General features: G+C 40.0%; 1 pseudogene across 1 annotated transcript; it reads left to right on the forward strand.

Annotated features, from left to right (window-relative positions):
* The first annotated feature begins 2,232 nt into the window (after positions 1–2,232).
* LOC111667255 (E3 ubiquitin-protein ligase TRIM35-like) lies at positions 2,233–15,200 on the forward strand (annotated as a pseudogene). Its single transcript, XR_015438262.1, has 6 exons — positions 2,233–2,920; positions 6,974–7,069; positions 8,004–8,234; positions 9,681–9,703; positions 11,796–11,914; positions 13,988–15,200. The product of XR_015438262.1 is annotated as an E3 ubiquitin-protein ligase TRIM35-like (transcript).
* The last annotated feature ends 7,597 nt before the right edge of the window (positions 15,201–22,797 follow it).

Here is a 22,797-nt window from a genome sequence, read left to right on the forward strand (position 1 = left end):
CATGCAAGTGTATATGCTTGCATACCCATGTGATCTTAGAGCAAATGGTTTTCATGGCATCATTTTTGTGATAATCCAAACAAAAAAAATCCCCTAGTTTTTAGTGTATGGAAAATAATACATAAAAACAACAGTGGCTTTATGTAAACAAACTGGAATTTAAAGGGTCAGAATCTTGAAAATGATTCAATATTTGGTCGTAATGATCAGAACTGATGTTGGATAAAAAATCTCAGTGAAAGTGGAAAATAATATTAATATATAAGATTTTCATTGCAGTTTCTTGATGCTGACATTTACAAGGTCATACATGTAACTCAGAAAGTGTGCTTGTGTGTAGGAATATGGTAGTGCAACAGTTGATACAATGTAATGTCAACAGAAACTCAAATCAAAAATATGTAAACCTTTCAAATCATGTTTCATGTACTTTTAGATAGAGGGTCTCTATTGTATTGTCTTATTTTATTCTATTCAAGTATCTTTTTAGGAGAATATAAACTTAATTAAAAGTAAAGATTTATCTTACTTTATCTGAAAAGAAAACAAAACTTTTTAGCCCTGAAAAACAAAGGTCTTCCCTTCAGACTCCATATAGCACCAGTTTTTCCACCTATACTGTAGGGCTGCCTTTATGTAGCCTGAAATGCTAGAAATGTCCACAAATTCCTAACTACACCACTCACTGCTGCACTGCCCTAACTCCCAGCTAATCCAAAAATGGAGGTGGGGCATGTTTGGAGCTGCGACTTCAGTGCATGTCGCTTTAATAACTGTGGCAAGCATAAGCTCCTGTCAGGACTCTGTTTTATTTTGAAATTTGTATGCACTCCTCTTCTGTGCTTCGCTTCCTGTAAAGTTGTTCAGTGATCCAGCCAGCAATCATCCACGCCTGTTTTCAGACACACCTGTTGTTAATCAGCTCATCAGTCAGTCAGTATATATACTCCTGTGTTTCACTCATTCTTTGCCAGATTGTCATCGAAACCGCTGTCTACTTTGCATTCTTGTGTTTGTATTTTTGGTTTTTGTATTTCTGCCTTTGACTTGCCTGATTTGTTTGCCTGGTTTTTGGACTGTTTAACTGTGTATGACCCTGCCTGCTTTACCAGATTAAAGAGTTTGGATTTTAGACTGGACTGTTGTGTCTCCTCTCTGCATCTGAATCTTCTGCCATCCTGTGTGTTACAGCTCCCATTAGCATTGTTAGCACAGTTAGCGCAGATACTGATACCTGTTAATTAATGCCAACATCAAATAATACTAGAATTTCACTCATCTCTAAAAACAGGAGCACAGACTTCCTCACGTTTTGTAAATTAACCAACAAGAAGTCAAATATCTGTCTATTTACATGAAGAACCAACACCACAAACACAGAGACACTGGGGTGACACCGAGCAGACAGTTAGCAGACTGTGGAGGCACCCACTTGTGAGTCAAAGTGGCCACACCCTCAATTATTCATAACTATAAGATTTAATAACATGTTGAACCAGGCTGTAAACATGTTTATTTCTGCTGTAAAGTTGGACATTTTAACATGGGAGTCTATAGAGCCAGTCTTGGAGTCTGGGAGTCTTGGAGCCAGACTCTAGTGGTCATTAGAGGAACTGCAGTTTTTGGTTCTTTTTCAGCCCTGGAGATTGATGCTTGTGGTAATTATTTCTGTTCTATACAACACATTAAATCTACACAAGTTTTCAGTCTGTGTTCAAACTCCAAAGTGACAAACTCGACTATAGACAAGTACACACAATACAGTCAGTATCCACATTAAACATATTTTAATCTTTGCTGTTGCAATACACAGAGGAAATGGAAAAGATGAAAATAAAAAGTTAAATCTAAAATCCAAATTTAAATGGTGGATTTATCAACCTTTGGTTTCAGGGTCTTCTGTATGATTTCCCCTGTTTTCTATAAACAGGAATATTTCAGTCATACTGTACATCACAAAAAAGACCAGCTATACACTTACATATCACATCAAATATAGTAATGTTTATACTCTGTTTATAGGCAAGTGAAGGTAGCAGTCAGTAGACCAGACTATTGTGTTTCTGGACAGCGACAGCAGTATAAGCTAGTAAGAGTCTCTTCTTGAATTTGCCTCAAAGTATTTTTATCTTAAATTACTTCTACCTCTCATAGGGGGGGGGGGGGGGGGGCAGCAGCTGAGGGGGAGGAGTTTGTGGTTACAGAAAGCACAAGTGCTTTTGCAACCTGTTGCAAAGCTCAGACCTTTGGACACACAGTCAGGGTGAAACATAACATTTTGTTCAGCCAAATAGCAGCTACACTGTGCTAAAATTAACCAGCCATCTGCAACACTGACATGGCTGAGAGGGCCAGTCAGGATGACCATGAAGAGGGAGAGGAGCTGGTACAAGACAAAGATACAAACACTTCTGTTGATCAAAAAGAGGACATTGTTACAGGTGGGGAAACTCCAGACATACATTCTATTGAGGATCAACATCCAACCCAAGAAGAGTCTGAGTGTCCAGGCTGCCAGTCACTGGATATTGTGGCATTGCCTTGTGGCCACAAACTTTGTCCCACATGTATTGAGCTTAGTCAGAGAGAGCTGGGCCAGGCCAGCTGCACTGTCTGCTGCGGATCACAGCTTGTGGACTTGATCCTCCACACTCTGCTGGATGCACTCTTCCAGGCCCAGCCCAGGAGGCACGGTGTCATGCCTGGAGCTGAAGAGGAAAGTGCCAGGGGAGCAGAGGATGGAGGGAAAGCTTGGGGTGGATATAGGGAGATGGAGAAAGAAGATCTGTGTGTGCAGCATGGAGAAATGCTCACTATGTTCTGTCAGCAAGAGGAGCAGCCAGTCTGCCAGCGGTGTCAGACAGATGAGCATGAAGACCACCAGTGCTGCTCCATAGAAGAGGCCATTCACAACTGTAAGGTCAGACACGAGTGCTGACAGAGAGACAGAAAACAAACCTCAATAGTTAGGCTGCGAGTATTAAACAGACCCTCCACCAATTGCAATTTATTATGGGTAGTACCACTCAGCATATGGATACATTTATGTCTTCTGGAAGAGCTTTCTCTTGTTTTTCCTTTCTTTTTTTATCAAAAAGAATGTACAGTAATTAAAACAACATCACATAAAAAACAAAATTTAAATCACATAAATACAACAAGTAAAAATAAAATGAATGAAAATGTAAAGAGATAAATTCTTTAAAAAAAAGAAAGAAAACAAAGCACAAAATTGTATTCCTCTTTTTGTTGTTTAATAAATCTATTGATTTGACTTGAGAATTTAGTTGTAGGAGAAAAGGGGAGTTGATTCAGCAAATTTTTGATTGTGGATAAAGAATTTAGCATTTAGAATTATAAGTTAATTAAATATTCAAGAGCGCCATCACTTGGATTATAACAAATAATATCTTTAGGGTTGAAGGAGTAGAGAGCGTTAGCAACCTCAAAAAAGTGAAACGTAAGATTTCTCCAAAACTTCTCGGATATTTAACCCTCAAAACACACAGAAAATAGGTGAGAAATTGTTTCTAAATCATGTTCACAAAAAGTATAAGAGGAATCATTGTCTGAAAATTTGGCAATAAGAAAGTTAGTAGGGTATATATTATACAAAATTTAAAAATGAATTTCCTCAGCCTTGTTTCATAAACAGTATTTATAAGGTAAAAGCCAAGACCTTCTCCAGTTGACGTCTTCAATTTTAGATATCCAGAAAATTTGCATACCACTTTATTCGTTCTTTGGAAAATTTGGAAAATAAACTTATTATTACACTTCGTGTCTGTTAGTTAAATCCCATCCAATATCAGTAAAGATGTAAAGTATATTATTCTCACCATAACTTAAATGGCTTTTCACAAGTTGAGTTAATTCATCTGGAATGGCACAAGTTAAAGAATGAAATTCTTGGAAAGGAATTGGAAAACTGTGTACAGATGTAAATCATTCATACGTTAGCATATTACCATGTTTTACAAAAAAATTAACAACATAATTTACATCTCTTTGAAAACAATTAGGAAAGAATAGGAACTTATTCCTTGGAGAGTTTTGTCAAGTCTGAGAAAATTATCATGATGATATATTGTGATGTCATCAGGATTATCTCTACAGTATTATTGTCTTTATCTGAAAGCCTATAGGGGACTATATTCAAATGATAATGTGATTCCACAATAGCATTTTAATTTTCCACATATGTATGTGTTATTTGAGTAACAATTAAAATGAAAATGCAACAAATTTGCATTTTCATTTTCACATACTTGTATGGACATTCTAAGACCACATTAAAATGAAAATGGAAATATCCTGCTGCACAGTGGACAATATTCAAATGTTAACTAACATTTGAAAATTAAAATGCAATATAAATGATTTAACCTAATTTTACAAATAGGCAATCAATATTCAGATCACAATGAAAATGAAAATATAGTTTTTTAACAAGTTGAAAATCAAAGTGAAAACAGCATTTGACATTTTATTTTCAAAGTCTTAATCTGGTCTACATTGGACAATATTTAAATGCAATTTGCAAAACATCAATTGCATTTTCATTTACATGTCACCACGCTCTTTTGGGGTCAAAATGAAAATGAAAATGCAGTTCTATAACAAATGGCATTTGACATTTCCTTTGTAAAGTCTTAAGCTGCTCTACAGTGCACAATATTCAAATGAATTACGCAAAACAGCGCCCCCAGTCTATTGCATTTTCATCTACATGTCACCATGTTACTTTGGGGTCAACATGAAAATGGAAACGCAATCTGTCAGACCTCTCAACAAGATGGGTCTTAGGACATCACTGCCTTGTCACTGTAGGCAGCGGCTGAGGACTGGTAGTACACTGAAACTTCTGGGACATTGATCGCTCACTTTGTTACACACTTTGGGGATAAAACTATGTGAAGGAGCAGATGAGACAGAACCAGACCCGGGACTTTGATAATAAACACACAATGATTTACAGGTGAGTCTGTGTTTGTGGTCTTGTTGTGTGCATGATATCATAGCAATTGCATTTAGTTTTCCTGCCCTGTTAGCTAGCTACAGCAGATAGCTAGTTACTTGATTTGGTTGACAAACTGGAAGCTAACTGTTGTAGTTGACACACAGCTGTATGCTAATGTTACTTGTTTATTATTACTGTCAGCTCTTCTGCCTCTCAGAACGTGTGAAATGTCTTCATTTACTGTAGGAGTTAGCCTAGTCATTAACATCACAGCTGTAGCAGCTGCACTGACTTTGACAGTTTTTATTTATTAAGCTCTAGTGTGGTCTTTATGTTAACAAATGTGTATGTTATCAACATCGTGTGTGAGGATGCAGACTGTACAGACCAAAGATATGTTTGGACTAATTTAATGTCCTGTGTTTCTGCTTGGTAGGTGTGTCTCCTGCAAAGCTGATGTATAACTCAACCGTGTTAAAGGCCGTCATCGACAACATGGACTACTGAGGCTACCTACTGTATGACTGCAGCTGGATAACTGGAGAGAGCCAGGCTTAAACTGCCAGCGGGTTAGCTGATATACAGTGCAGTATGTAATTTGGGCAGTAAGATGCATGCAAATACAAACAAAAAAATGTACTGTGATTTATAATACTTTGATTTAGTTTTAGATTTAAAGTGTCTCTTTAATTTACTGGATGCTTAAAGAGGTTTATGTATTAGATTTATGTACAGTCAATGTACAAACATATTCAATCCTCATCTTGTTTTTATAATAATCTCTGCCTCATTCAAAAATAAATAAAAGCAATATTCTGTTTTTGTTGTTGAAGTTGTCTATCATAAATTTCTCCAGCAGTGGTAATATGCCAAACACTTTGACACTATGGGATGATGAGACAACGTACAAAATAATCACTATTGAATAAGTCTCTTTCTCAGATTAAATTGAAGGCAACTGGACTTGTATTTGTCTGTGGAAGACGTTTCGCCTCTTATCCAAGCGGCTTCATCAGTTCTTATGTATTGGTCTCTCTAGTCCGCACTAGTCAGACTAGCTCTAAAGTCGACCTGCTGACCCCCATCTGGGTTTTACGAGACCCATGTGTCCTGATAAATTAAATCTGTGTTTACTTATATCAACGATGGATCAGATGACTTTGTTTGATGTCTCAGGTATCAACACACAAACAGATAGTTATCAACAATATTTTTAAAAGGAACTTCATTAGTTGTCATAAGGCAGGTTGTGCAGGCTACAGTAGTGCAATCAAAGCTTTCTATCAAATAACAGCTGCTGTTACTGGATCAAACAGTGTGCTGATAGAGGCTAATTAGAGTTAGAGATAATTCTCTGTTGGTTCATCACTAGCAGAGATTTCACATTACATAAACATGTTTAGAAACCTTTTCTATTCTCTAAATGTCACTAAATATTTTACTCTCATGAGGACTTGTCTTTATTTTGTATTAGTGGGCTGTATACAGTGAAACTTTCTGCCCCAACACATGTAAAACAGACACAGCAGGCTGGAATTGCAATTTGTGTTTCATTTGTGTTTGTGTTGTGCTTATATTCAGAAGATGTGATAGTTATATATCCCCTTATAGGTGACATCTATGGCAGAACCACTCTTGATATGTATATGTCATTCATTTAGTTTGTAGTCATCAAATTTGAACTTGACCATCATTTTACTGTAAAATCAGCTCAGATCAAACCTTCATGTTTCTTTCTTTTGTTAAGGCATTAAGACCTCATTCATACCATGACACCATCTCCACCTCCACCTGCTCCACTGTGAGCTGCTGGCTCAGTGACCTCATACTGAACTGAGCCTATGAGCTCTCGCACTCACACAGTGTGTGTAGAGCACTGTTGTTCAAATCGTCAAAATCGTCTGCTAAATGATGCAAATTGCAACTGCAAATTCAGTGAAACATGCACATTTGTGCAACACTATTTCTCATAATGTATATTGTTATGTATCAACCCTGATATTCTGTCCATAGAAAGAGTTGCGATCTGCTGTAAGAAGCCTCCAGGAGCAGCTAGAGACTTTAACCCCCATCAGACAAACCTGGGAAGACACTGCCACTCACATCAAGGTATTGCATATAGGAGAATATAGTTCTTCACACTGACAGGATGTTTGAAAACTCATAAGGAAATTACAACTGCTTGACATAAGTATTCAAACCCACAATTTTATATACAAACTAGAAAGCATCTTAGAGTAGAACATCTGTGTGAACGGGCCCAGAGTGTTGCACATGGACACGCTGGAGTTGTAACAGTGAAAATATGTTCTCATCCTCCTGAAGTTTGTAAGGATCTTAATTTCTCTAGGATTTCAGGGAGGTGTTTCAAATGGTGAGAATAGGTCAGGCAACACTTGCACAAATTTCCCAGAGGTGAGACTATATAATCATTCCTGCTTACTCATTGTTAAAGCTCTGTTTTCTTGTGTGCAACACACACTGGTCATATCCTGTCTTGGTGTTTGACATTTGACATTAAAGTAATGTTTGACTTTGTGTTGAGGCTGAATGGGAATTGCAGACTCTGAAACTGTGATGAAATAAAAGGGGTTTTATTGAAGCACAAGGTAGATGAAGGGGAAAGGGAGGCAGGTGAGTGGCATGCCTAGAGAGACTGGCAGACTCAGGTAGACAGGTGTGGTGTGGCAGTGGTTTCTTGACAGGAGCTGGTTTGCACAAGACAGGAGAGGAGAGGACTTCTGGTGACAGGAGACAACAATCTGGCGAGGAGTGGAGGAAAGCCAGAGGTTTTTTTAGTGACTGTGATGAAATGATTAGTTGCAGGTGTACCAGGGTGCTCTGGAGATCAGGTGTCTCATCAGGAGTCACACCTCTGACCTGGACATGTGCAAACAAACCAGAGAAGGGAGAAAGAGACAAGGGAAAGGAAAACACCTCAGCAAAAAAATACACACAAGGAAAACACAGAAGGAAAAGGAGATCCCAACCCAGACACGTGACACTTTGTTTTGTGATTTGTGTTTTTGTGCCTCACTGTCAGAGCCAATCAATACAAACAGCCAAGATCTTGAGGGATGAGTTTGAGAAGATGCACAAGTACCTCCATGATGAGGAGGCTGCTCTGATGTCACAGCTGAAACAGGAAGAGGAGGATAAGAGTCAGAGGATGAGAGAAAAGATCGACAAGATCAACAATGACATACAAGTGCTGACAAACAGTATCAGAGAGACAGAAAACACCATGGGCTTAGACAACTTCCTCTTTCTAAAGGTAATTCATAAACAGGAATCATGGTGCTTCTGGCTTCCCAGATATTATATGTATTTACACTCACACCCACTTTATTAGGAACACCTCACTAACACTGGGTAGTTCCTCCTGTGCTCTCAAACAACCTCAGTTGTTCATGTCATGTTGAAACTTTTCTCGTACACTCTGTCCCATGACATGACTACATCACATCAGTTCTGCAGATTTGTCAGCTGAGCATTCATGCTGCCAATCATTCAGATCTGGAGAATGGGGGGGGGGACGACTTTAGCTTTGTGACATGGAGCATTTTCTTGGCAGTAGTCATTAGAAGATGGTAAAATGTTGCCATGATTGACTGGTATTAAGGAGAAAACATTCCCCAGACAATCACACCACTGGACTGGTGACACAAGGCAGGTTGGTCCATGGATTTAGACTCTGACTCTACCATCTGCTGCCTCAGCACAAATCCAGATCCATTAGACCAGGTCTTCAACTGTCCAGTGTTGGTGAGTCTGTGTCCACTGCAGCCTCAGTTTTCTGGTCTTGGTGACAGAAAGTGGAACATGACATAGTCTCCTGCTGTTGTAGTCCATCCACCTCATGGTGTTGTTCACTTTGAAGCTTTTCTGCTCCGCACAGTTGTAAAGAGTGGTTATCTGAGTGACTGCAGCCAAGTAAAAACTCTTGAGACTGTTGTGTGAGAAAATCCAGGAGATCAGCAGCTTCAGAAATCAGCCTGTCTGAAACCAACAGTCACACTAAAAGTTGTTTGATGTGAACATTAACTGAAGTTCCTCATCTGGATCTACCAGAGTTTATACACTGCTCACACATGATTGGTTTATTGGATGACTGCATGAATAAGCAGGTGTACAGGTGTTCCTGATAAAGCACTTGGTGAGTGTATGCTACATAGCAGTTTTTATAGCAGTCTTTATAGCTATATGTCCCAGGGACTTGGACTAAGAACTAGTGCTTTATGCCACTATAGTTTAGTCTTTCTTGCACTGTAAAGCGTTTAGCAATAACATGAAACATATGTTTGATACTAATACATGTTTCCATGCTCCTTCTTTTCCATGTGAAGAGGGTGGATGTGTGGTGTGTCTGTCTGTCTGTCTCTCACGGACCAAACATTTCAATGCTTTTGTAATTTTGCATGTCATACATTAAAAACTACACATTTTAAGCAGTGAAACCCAAGATCTTCTCAAGATTGAAAAAGTGAGTGAAATGAACAAATTAACAAATTGAAACGTGGCAACATTCTCAACACAGCTATCAAGCTGGGTTAGGGTTAGTTCATTCGTGGTGGGACCTTTACAACTGTGTGGTGTTTGTACATCTGTTCTATGTTGCACTGAGGTCAATGAGGAACAATGTTTTGGTTCTCTGTATGTACTGTATCTCAAGCATGTGTTGAAATAACAATAAACTTCTTAATCTGCTCTGTCCCCACAGAATTACAAGAACACCTACGAAAGGTACGCTCCTGAAGCTAATATGTAGACTAATGTGTTCTTTATGAATTAATTTCTTAATAAAGACATTTTTGTTGGACACATAATGAACAAAATACTACCTAACCAAAGTCAAGTGTTATTATGTCAACATGTCAGTTTACCAGTTCATATAGATTTAATAGTAAAACATTAAATAGCAACATTTCACCCTACAAATAGGACAACTTCTTTTGCAATAAGTCTATTTTAACTCATATCTTTTATTCATAGTTATTTACTGAAAACATTGGTTTGCAGAGTAGACTCTAAGAGCTGTCGATATTGGGTTTATTCCCTCGTCAATATGCAGTATTGAAGACTTTCTTTTGCACCCTGTGTCTAGCACTTGGCATCTATCTATCTATCTATCTATCTATCTATCTATCTATCTATCTATCTATCTATCTATCTTATAGTACAAGCTACATTCACTCAGAAGCCTGAGAAAATGTGCTTTTTCAGTTTATCCTCAAGATCATCCATGGAGGGGGAACACTTCATTAAAAGAGGTAAACTGTTCCAAAGCTTTTGGAGCGGCTACAGCAAATGCTCAATCACCCTTTCCCCTTAGCCTCGGCCAAGGGACAGCCAGGAGCAGCTGGTCTGAGGATCTGAGAGATCTGGGGATGGAAAGGGGGCAAAGGAGCTCAGAAATGTCTGACTGTCAGCAGTGTAGCATCAGCATTCTGCACCAACTGTAGACATTACAAGGAGGACTGGCTGATGCTCAAATAGAGAGCATTGATATAATCCAATCGAGACGAAATTAAGGGGTTTATGACAACCTTCAGATCATTAAAGGAGAGGAATGGTTTGAGTTTGATGATAGCTGGAGATAGCTACCTTTAACAACAGTGCTAATTTGTTAGTCAAATTTTAAGGCTGAATCAAGGATGACACCAAGATTTTTAGCCTGTGTATGGAGGTGAAGGGTCAGGAGTGCTAAGAGACCCTTGATGGAGTCAGAGGGACCAAGCAAGACCACTTCAGTCTTACTATCATGATTGAAGAAAGCTATTTGCCATCCATCCATTTTACATCCTGGAGGCAATTAAGGAGAACTAATTGAGTTGTTCATCAGGTTCTAATGGGAGGTAAAGCTGAATGCCATTAGCATGAAACGTAAAGGGAGCAAGTATAATGGAAATAAAATGGGCCCTAAAATGGAGCCTTGAGGTACTCCACAGGTGATGGGGCAGATGAAAGAAAACTCATAAACTTATTTCTTCACTTTAGCCCTTAACTAACTCTCATATTGGCACTTTTTGCCACATTTATGCATTGCTCAGCACTTCTTTTAAATGTCTGCCTATTTAAGGATTTATTATTTTATGTATTATTTTATCTGAATTTACATTCATGTTTTTAATTTTTTTTCATTTTAGATCCATGCTTTTAACAATGTTTTATGTTCATTTTATGTCTTTTTAGTTCATGTGAAGCACTTGGGGAATGCCATTTCTTTGTTGTAAACACTTTGTGCTACATTTCTTGCTATACAAATAAAGTTTATTATTATTATTATTATTATTATTATGGTTATTTTCTATGGACATTAGCTAAGAGTGAACAATTTTTCCATGACATTGGATAAAAATAGAAACTTATTAGAGATACTTATTAGAGATAGGCATCAAGGTTAGGTTTTTTGATAATGGGATAAACCATTCCATGTTTCAAACAAGACGGAACAAAGCCACTAGATAGGCTGCTATCTGTGTGATGACCTACAGTGTCAAACACTTCCTTCAACAGGCAAGTGAGGCGGTTGGTGACTTGGTCACGAGGAGACACCAGAGTCAGCAGGTGTCTTCAAAAAACATTTCTTTAGGCAGCAAGATGGACGTCAAACTAGGTTTGAAAGAAAGTCTTCATGATGTCACATGCACAAGGGGATAAACGTTAGTGACAGGTTTTAGAGGATGAAGCTTATGTGAAATAGAATCAAGGGATTTGCCTCACCACATACTGTAGCCATGGAGACTGCAGCTGTTGCACACACATCACACACAATGCAGATCATCCAGCTGTGGTAGTGTGGTTGTTCATCTTCTCTTTGTTTTTTTTTACCCAGGGCTCAGTGCCAAGTGGAGGAGCCTGAGGATGAATCACAAGCTCTGCTTGATGTGGCGGACCTCCAGAGCTGTGTGCAGCACCATGTCTGGGAGAAGATGCTGAGGATCATCCAGTACTGTGAGTAGAGCTTTACATCAATCCATCCATCCAATAGCTATACCGTTAATCCTTACAGAGCAGCAGAACATTGGATAGATCAGATTTAATTTCATAAGCTGATATAATTTACTCACTGGTGTCATGGCACAGGTAAAACTGGTAAAATAAATTTTAGGGGATTTAATTACCACCATGGCTGTAAATGCATTAACCTAATGCCAGTTCAGTTCAGGACTCTAATAACTTCCTGTTGCCATTCCACCATTACATCTCTGCTTTCCTCCCTCTGGTGTACGCCCTTTAGGCCAGTTCATTTTAGGTTAGTCCTGGTCCTGCCTTCTTGAAGTCAATCAAAATGATAAGAACTTGTGACCATAACACCAGTATTGATATTTAGTGCATGGACATCATATTAGTTGAGGTGGTAATCTCACATACAGCTAGCTCAACAAAAACTGGGATGAGCGAACAGAAAGCTCATGAAGTGAGGTCACTGCTGGGGGTCATTAGTCCTCAGGCTGGCTAGCTAATGCTAATTGAGTTGGTTGGAAGTTGTTGTGAAACCTGGTGTTGCATGGCACCAACAATGATTCAGTGTATTTTTTGACATGTGTTAATGTAAATTTGATCCGGGGAGAAACACAGATCATATTAGATCACTGATCAACACTGTTTAAGCTATGTGTCGTTTTGCGAAACAGACACTAATGTCACGTCATGTACTGTGTGTCCTTTGATGCACGAAGCACACACAGGAACATCATGGCCACTGTACTGTGACTACTGCTGTCTAAAGAGTACCGTCATTGGAGAGAATTGGGAAATAGGACTATTGCATCCAGTTGTGTGTTGTTCTCTGTCGTTCTACTCATGATCAGCAGTAGATCTACGTTGATCCTATGTTATGTGGACACCAAACACTGTTTTTCTGCTGACCAAAATATGAGATAAATGTACAACCCTATCTGAGCACCAAACATGTCCAGAAAATGTTCTGTGGTTGTTTTTGTCCTGCAGCAATCCATTTTCAAGTAACAGACTCTGTTTTCCGACATGCACCATTTCAAAAATAGCTGCTTCAAAAAAATATAGCAAATGTATCAGAATTCATGCAGATACCTTGACTACCCTGACATGTGCATAATGCTTGTTAAAGTTGTATTTCACGCATGACCAGATCATCTGTAGTGACACAGCAGTTACACATGGCGAGGGTGGACATGTAAGAGATTGTGTTTTTCTTATATTTATGTCTTTACTCTGCATCTTTTACAACCAATGTAATGTAAGTTTTGGATAGGTTACAAAAGGAAATGTAGTTACACTGCAAGTGTGAGACTGAGTAAAATGTAAAGAGTTTAACAATTTCGATATCAGTTGTTTTTTGTACAACAGATAAAGATGAAGTGATTTATACATTTTATGGTACAAGTGTCATCTTAGGTTTTAGCCATTAAGTATGGTTCTTGGATGTTTACATGACAAGTTATCTAGCATTGAATAGAGGTATGTAAAAACACTAACTGGCACACATGGTGGCATCAACCTGTCCTCTACATTCAAAGTGGCAGCGAGTACATCTCATACTGCTGATCATGTGTAAAGAGCATTAACTGTATCATACAATGGCTGCATGTTGTGTTTCTGATTCATGTCAATTGGCACCTGTGGGCTACAGGTTATAGATATGGATTACAGGCAGAATATATAGCAGCACACTGTGGACATGATAAATATCTATCATGTAAATGGTTTGCTTTTATAAAGAGTTTTTTGTCACTCAAAGTGTTTTAAACTGTAAGTCCAATTCATCCACACATTCATACAGCACATCTCTACCACACACACACTACATGGGGGGCTCAGGGTTCAGACATTTTGACCTGCAGACTGGGACTGATCTGTGGACAACCCGCTCTAGCTCCTTAGCCACAGGCTGGCTGTGTGGGGATACAGAGAATACCATGGGTGTTTTTATTGTGTGTCATGTGCCAGTGTTTACAGTGAGTATATGGTGTGTGTGTGTTGGCTTTTAGCATTGATTCCTGTCTTTGTTTCTGTGTCTCTCACCGATGTCCTTGTGTTCCTCAGTTCCCGTGACCATGGACCCTAACACAGGCTCAGTGTGTTTAGGTGTGTCTCCTGACCTGTCCAGTGTGTATGTATGTGAGGAGCAGCCTCTTCCCAACAATCCAGAGAGGTTTGTGAGACCACAGAGCATCCTGGGCTCAGAGGACTTCAGCTCAGGGAGGCACAGCTGGGAGGTGGAGGTGGGAGATAACAGTCACTGGTCTCTCGGTGTGGCCAGTGAGACAGTCCACAGAAAGGACTGGTCCAACTCTGGTCGTGCCTTAGACTCAGACACAGAGCCTGGTGGTGGCTTGTGGACTGTATCCCTTTCCGCTGGGGAGTACTGGGCCTCCTCTGACCACAGCGCCCCCCTCAGACTGAGACGAAGGCCGCGCAGAGTCAGAATTCAGCTGGACTGGGAGAGAGGGTGTCTGACTTTCTCTGACGCTAATGACAACACACTGATCTTTCGTTTCAAAAAGCAGTGGAGTGGAAATCTGAGACCCTACTTTTCCACACATGTTCTAAACACCCATTGAAAATCACAGCAGGGAGGGTGACTGTTACCACAGAATAGAGTCTGTGGTAACAGTAGACATGTCTGTCAAAACAACAGTCAGATTTTAAAATGTAAAATGAATCCCTCTGTATACAGTACAATCCGCCCTTTTTAACATTACTTACCACAAACAACTTGCAGTAGGGGCAACCTGCCAGCTACAGCTCAATAACAAGTAAAAATAAATACACATTCAAACAACTTCAAAGATCTATTATTTACATGATATATCTTCTTAACGAAGAGTAAGTCATCAAGGCAATTACAACCTGATTAGGACCTGTGCTGATATTCAGTCTTTTTCTTTTTGTTACCAAATGCCACATAAAGACCAAAACCAAAAAACATATCTGTCTAGGAAGGACTATGTGTGTTATCATGGTGTAATATATCATATTCCTCTGTGCCATAGAGTTCCATTACTGGAAATACATAAGTGAGCCTCACAGTTGCAGTGGGTGACATGTTCCTTCATTGCCATGACCACATAAACTACCACATACATTGTTCAGCTGCTGGAAATACTCACCAGAGCATTAATCCACCACTGAAAATGTTCCCCAGTTTAGGCACTATTTCAGCACCAGTGTCCAGCTGTTTGAGACAATTACTCAGCATTTTTTTAAAGTCACTTCATGCTTTGTTGTTCAGCCCTAAATAAACTACCCTGTTCAACACTGTGTGTAGAGGCGTATCTATACCGTATTTCTTTGTGTGTGTGTATGTCTGTGTGTGTCAATTAATGGATAAAATGGCTTTGTCAGTGTCTTTTCTCACACAAAATGCTGATGAATGCTGATGATGTTCAGGATTAATTTATTTCATGATCCTGACAGATGAGTTTTTACAGTGACTGGGGTTATCTCACTTAGAAACCCCTCTGAATGAATTAATGCCTTTGACCTGTCTTACTAAATAAAGTAAAAAAAAAAAAGAATTTGTAGACTTGCCTGCACTCTCAGACTCACAGAGTCATCAGCTGGGCACTCTCAATACAGTAACTGGGCCCAATCCCAACATCCATACTCACAGACCGACGGACTTTGAGTCTATAGCCGTGTTTCCACCGGAGGAACTTTCCCCAGGAACCAGGAACCTTTTGAGGAACTATACGCGTTTCCGACGCAGGAACCATGTTCTAAATTTAGTTCCGGGGTAATTGATCAACCCCAAAAAAAGTCCCTGGTTGGGGGGGGGCTAGTACCTTCCAAAGGTTCAGGAACTTTGGGGGGCGTGGTCTGCAGTGCTGGTCGAGTACTCGCTGCATTTTATTTCACCTGCGACGTTTAAAAGTCTGCAGTGAACGAGCACCAAGCGAGCAAAAATATTTTCCACAGCGTGAGACAGGTCCGGGAGGAGGTAAAAAAACTGAAACAGGACTTCAAAACAGAAAGGACCACAACAACTGGAGTCGCTCGGGTCACGCGTCATGTACAATATACGGGATCGTCCTGTATTTGAAAATAAAATGCTGCGTCCTGCATTGAATGAATACCGGATGTGATTTGGCACATATTTTTGTTCATGTTATTTCCTCAAAGTGCTGTGAATAATGTAATGTCAAGTAATAACTTGCATAATCTTCCTGGGACTTTAGGCCGCAGAGGAAATGCAGACAACAATGGGCCACAGGAGCCTTTTAGTTCCTGAAGAAAAGTACCTGGAAACAAAAGTTCCACTTACTTTTTGGTCGAAATGCGGCTTATGAGGTCTTAGGGCTGTCTGCTTTCATCAGATGTGATCCAACGTTATTTTGTTTCTAAAAAGGGGTGAAGTGAGGGAGTAAAAAATTTCTAATCAAAAGTTGTGAACACACAATAGTGTGAAACATGTTTAGCGTAGTCCAGGTAACGTGCTATGTCACAAAGTGATGTTCCATTCCTCTTTGTACAATTTGAGCCCTTGTAGCCTCTGCACTCAGTCTCTGACCAAGTGATGTCAATTAGGTCTGTGAGGCTTAATGCCTTGGGGGGCCATTGGGATTGGGCCCTGGTGTTTAGTTGCCAAGAGGGCTCAACAGTGTGTTCATCACCATCCTCTTTACTTGCACTCACACACTCAAAACAACCCTCCACAACAGGTTATATTCACTTTGTCTACAATATCACAAGCATGCTAACTACAACCAGCCCACTTAAATGTCAGAAGACAGGCAACTTACTGCTCAACTCACCAACAAACAGCCAACAAACATAACAGCGCAGTAACTAAACTTTAATTATAAAGAACCTTGGGAAACCAGGGTTACTAGGTGCTGTACAATGAAGATAGTAATAACTAGAATCACCTCCTCGTGGTCGTCTGCCTCCTCCACTCAGACTAGTTTCAGGTTACATCCCTGTTTATCTAGAGTCATATAAAATATTAACCATTCATGTGAAATTCTGTCATAATCGCTGTGTGAGCTCTTGAGTAATGGCTAAACAGTGTTTTCTGAGGTCACCATGACCAAGACGTTTGACATTTGACCACCAAATATAATCAGTTTGTCCTTGAGTCCTAGTTAACATTTACCAAATTATACAGACCTGGTAATAACATTGTCTCAGGTGAGCCAGTGGACAGCTCTAATTTCAGGTGCATTGAGAACACATTTCAGATCCAATCACTCAGACCACATTCAGAGGTGGTCTGGAACACGTGTCCACATTCTTTTAGCAGTGTGTAGGCAAATGTGACCGCCTACTCCACTGACATCCTCTGCCATAGTCTGATTAGTCACAACACAGTTTCATAATGAACCCAACATTTTTTACTACTTCAAATAGATAAAACTCTCGCATATGCACACACACACACACACACACACTTTTAGCTGTAGCCTGTGTAAGGAAAGACTCCATGGCAGTGATGTGATGTCCACTGTTTACAACATCTGTTGCAGTCTGTCTGTCTGTCTGTTGAGGGAAAACATCAGCTGATCTCTTCTGGAAGTGTCAAGGCAACATGATACACAAATTCTCCAAGCATTTGGCAAATATTTATGTATGTGACCTTTTAGACTCCCCCTACATGTATACGTGCACGTACACACACACACACACACACACACACACACACACACACACACAGTGACCTGCTTTCCTAAAATATACTATCAGCGCATCAAAGGATAAATCAAGACACACAGTTCCGCCAACACTGTAACAAACAACTTTATTACGAGGAACCAGGTATGTTTATCACAGAAATATTCATTTCCATTTTTGTTCTGCACATTTTTAATGATGTTTCACATCAAATGTTTATCACATTGAAAAAGGCACTATTTACAATAACAACAGGGAAGGGTCATCAATTTTTCCTTGAGGGAGGGTCGTCCGATTTTTCTGGGATGTGGCAGGAAATATCCCTCTCTTTTTTTTCCGTCCTAAAAGATTTAAATCTTCATTATCTTTTATTTCATGATTTTATTTGTTATATTTCTATTGAAACATTTAGACAAAGATCCAGTGACATTGTTTGCATGGTAAAATGTCAGCATAATTTTTAGTGCACAGTACACTTTTCAGTTTCCCATCAGACTCTAAAGTCTATGCTCCACACTTACTGCCTGGAGTCTTGTAAGGATTGAGATGAGGGTGTCGTGAGGTGGTCGAGGAGTCCTTGGGCTTTAGTCCAGCAGAGTTGGTGTTTGCGTACACAGCGCAAGGCCCTCTTAAACTTTTGAAGGAAAATGGTTGAGTGATTAAATTTGGTTGATTATGTCAGTAATTTTCGCTTCAAACTTCACCACACTTGCGAGTTGGCAAAGCAAAACATGTCTGTTGCTCAGACAAAGATGAAACGATGGTTTGATAAAGATGCTAAAAGTAGAACTTTCAGTCCGGGCGATAAAGTGTTGGCGTTGTTGCCGATTCTCGGTTCTGCTTTGCAGGCACGGTACAGCGGCCCCTATGTAGTCCAAGAAAAAGTGAGTGACCGGAACTACATTGTTGCCACTCCTGAGCGTCGGCGCCGAAGTAGATCGTGTCATGTTAATATGTTGAAGCCTTACCTGGACAGAGAATCTGTCCCTTTGACTTGTCACTGAAGAGGCTAAAACTGTTTTGGCGCTGTCTTGGGCTGAACTTATTGATGAGGCTCAGGTAGCTGGGGAGCTGTCCAGTGCTGATCCCACGGAGACACCTGTGGCTACAGCCGTGTCTGATGTTGAGGATGTTGTTGGTCCATCCAGTGCTGTTGTCCAAGGATGGTCGGAAAATTACTCAACTCCAGAATGAGGATGTGGTCAGTCTAATAAAATCTCACGTCTCTCTGTTTTCAGATGTGCCAAATCAGACCCATGTGCTGCAACATGATATCGATCTGGGGGATTCTCTGTCGATAAAGCAGCATGTGTATAGAGTCAATCCCGATAAGCGCCTCCGTTTGCAAAAGCAGGTCAATTATATGCTTGAGAACAACATTGCAGAGCCTAACTCTAGTTTGTGGAGTTTGCCGTGCCTCCTTGCTTATAAAACTGATAGGTCCGATCGGTTCTGCACAGATTTTCGTAAGGTGAACGGGGTTACAAAACCAGACTGTTATCCTCTTCCCTGGGTTGAGGATTGTGTCGACCATGTCGGCAGTGCCAATTATGTAACAAAACTTGACCTGTTAAAAGGGTATTGGCAGTTGCTGCCAGCTCCTCGGGCGAGGGAGAGCTCTGCATGTGTAACCCCTGACGTTTTCTTGCAGTATACGGTGATGCCATTTGCCATGCGAAACGCGCCTGCTACATTTCAGTGCTTGGTAAATACTGTTTTGTCGGACGATATTGTGATCAATTTGAGATTGTGGGATGACCACATTCAGCAACTTCATGCAGTGTTTGGAAGGCTGTGTGATGCCAATCTCACTCTTAATTTGGCAATGTGTGAATTTTGTTCAAGCTACAGTGACATATCTGGGCAAAGTTGTGGGTCGAGGTCAAGTCAATCCCTGCTCCTATTTAATGCCGTGAGCTGCGCCGTTTTTTGGGGATGGAGGGGTATTACAGAATCTTTTGCAAAAATTTCTCTGCTGCTGTGACACTGATCTGCTGAAAGTTGTCTGTCTGTCTTGACTGTGTAAAAGCTTTGCTGACTCATTCCCCAGTCTTAGCAGCACCTGCATTTGATTGTCCATTTAAACTCTCTGTTGATGCGAGTGATGCTGGGGCGGGTGCCGTCTTTCTTCAAGAGGGAGATGATGGGGTGGAACAACCGGTCTTTTATTTCTCAACGTGTGTATTCCACGATCGAGAAGGAGGCTCTTGCGCTTCTTTTGGTTCTCAAACACTTTAAGTTTATTTTGGCTCTGCAAGTGCGCCCGTTGTTGTTTTCACTGACCACAATCCTCTCGTGTTTATTAATCAGATCGGAACACGAATCAAAGGCTAATGCGCTGGGCACTCTTTTAACAGTCCTTCAAAGTGGAGGTCAGGCACAATAAGGACTGAGAAAATGTCCTGGCCAACACATTGTCGCGCTGTTAGTCCCGTGAATGATGTCCATGGCGCTCCCCCATTCACTATTTTAGGGTGGGGGTGTTACGTGCACCCTGGTTGTGTGGTGTCCTGTCGTCTCTCGCTGCTACTCTTGTCTCCCAGTTCCTTCTGCCTGGTGCACACCTGAGTGCAATCAGCACTCGGGGACAGAGGGAGGGGATAAGAGGGGCGGAGAGTGCAGAGACAGGTGGAAGGAGACACACACAGACAGCTGTACCTGCAGTGAGGGTTCTTTGTCCTCTCTTCCTCCTCCAAGCAGGGTTCGTTCTTATTATTTTAGTTTATGTTAATTTGGGCTGGATATTACCGGTAGTCATGTTATTCTTGTCTGGTGTCCTTCTTACATATGATGCAGCCTCCTACCCCTTTTGAGCCTTAGTTTTGGAGGCTGTAACTCTAGAAATAACTATTTTATATTGGGTTCCTAAAAAGTACACAAAACCAAAGACATGAATTAGATTCAACATTTGTTTTTGAAGATTAGGATTAAATGGGAGCCAATAAGAGCACCAGAGGAAACCAGCATGAAGATGGGAAGAACATCATGCAAATTCCTAATGGAAATGACCATTGACCGTTGGCTAGGTTTAAACCATCACAATCCAATTTAGATGACACCACAGTATGTATCATATTGATCACCGTTGAGGGACAGAACACTTATTTAGTAACTGTAAAATGCGCTCAGTAGAGCATAGACTTAGAGTTTTCACTACACCCTTGGTGTATGTTGGTTGACAGCCTGAGTTTCTTAAGCCTTAGATGAGGGGAAACTCTGGGTTTTCCGTTCTAGAAACTCAGATCACCTTAACTCTGAATCAGTTACCATGGTAACCTACTCTGTGAAGCTAACATGCTCACTTCAACAAACTGAGTTTCTGTCTGTCTCTGACAATCCTGCTGCGATTTAAGAAGCATCTGACACGTCGCATCAATTTCCTCATTCATAGTCTACGTCAGACTGCAGATCGGAGGGCATTCATTTAAAGATGTTTTTTTGGGAAAAGATTAAAATCCTGATTAGTCATTGGTTTGTGAGGCTATCCAAGACCTGTTTTTACGAACATGATCTCTTTCATGTTCAATCAGTCAGTGTGCGGACAGAGACAGAGATCTCAAATATTAAACATGGAGGCTTCATCCTCACATCAAATTAAAATCTGCACTGTCTGTCTTTATAACTGTGAGACTGTGGACATTAAGACGCCTGTCAGATTGTCAATCAGTTCCTCTGCACTGGAACATTTACTATGCATTCATCACTGTAAAAAAACAAACAAAAGCAAACTGGTGTAAAGCTTTAGACACACGACTCTGGTCAATGAGGAATTATTTCTCATGTTCTGATTGGTCGCACTGATGAACAGTGCTATCATGGTTGTCATATACTGCTGTAGATGATGATACTTCTGAGTGACAGTAATGCAGCTGAAAATACTTTTAAAAACTGGACTAAATGTATGTGATGTGTAATTATTTTTCTGTTTTTCTTGGTCATTTTTTTCTCTGAATTATCGAGATACTTCCAAATCTCGAGAGAACATCCAACCTGCAAGTGACTCCCATGGTGACACCTGCTCCGCACATTCAACTTTCTACCGTACCGTGTCAATTAAGGTAAGGCATGTGATTCGTTACACACAGGATATGATACTCTTGTTATGTTTTAGACTTTATCCTTCTATTGTAAGCCTATTGCTCAATGTAGCAGGGAAGGAATAGAACATTAGACTGTATATAAAAGAGGAATAGACAAACATGTCTATGGGCATGATTTCAGTTTAATTAAGCTAATTAAAGCTGATTAAGCTGACAGTTTTGTTTCCATCATGCTTTTTTATCAAAAATGAATCGCCTTTCTTTCATTATATTGGCTTGGCACAAATAAAACGAACCCTTCGTCATAATGTTAGGTTATATGCTAATCGTAAACACTCTAGAGACATAACATGATAATACTAACATAGAAGTTGTTTAACATGGGGGCACGTACATGTAGGCTATATTTAAACAAACAGAACGTTGCCAGTAGACTAGTCACTATATTGACACCATTGTCGGCCCATGACAAGTGTTTTGAGTTGCTGAGGTTGCTGTGGTTTTCATATGGGCTCCCTCTCCTTTGCTATTTCCTATGTATTTAATACATGCACACTGAGGATCCTGCATGAAACGTCCATGCACATAATTATTTGTGTAGGCCCATGTTGAATAAAACAATTTAAAATGTAAAACGTTTTTGCACCTGCTTACTGGTAAAGTACAGTTACTCATACCCTATGTTGCAAAGCCCCAATCTGGATTTTATTGACTTTTTGAAAAGTAATCATAGTAATAACAATAATACTACTAATAAAAGCTGCTGAGTTTAGTCTTCTGCACTATCATAGTGATGTTATTGTTTATGAATAACCAGTGAAGGCTTTCATCACAAAAGGACACTACACAAATCAATTTTGTTGGTGATTTGAGTGAGCATGTTCAAATGTTTAATGACAGGTCAACTTTCAAATGATTACATATTGACAGAGTGTTTATAGGTCAATAGTCAAGACATGAAACATCCATTTCAAACAAAATGATTTTATGCTTTCATATAATTTGACAATATCATGATACAATTGGGCTTGACAATTTTAAACATGTTAACTGTTGGTGCAACAAATATTTATTTATATGCCTTTTTCCTAAATTTTTGCAGTGCCAGCAATGGCTACATCCTCCACATCCAGCCTCCCACAAGATGATGGTCTGTGGATATTTCTTCGCAACAGAGGTGTTCCTGAGGAGAGTATTCAGAAA

The sequence above is a fragment of the Seriola lalandi genome, unplaced genomic scaffold (assembly GCF_002814215.2).
Source record: "Seriola lalandi dorsalis isolate HSWRI2012SDOR001 ecotype SW California unplaced genomic scaffold, Sedor1 jcf7180002054687, whole genome shotgun sequence".
Taxonomy (NCBI): domain Eukaryota; kingdom Metazoa; phylum Chordata; class Actinopteri; order Carangiformes; family Carangidae; genus Seriola; species Seriola lalandi.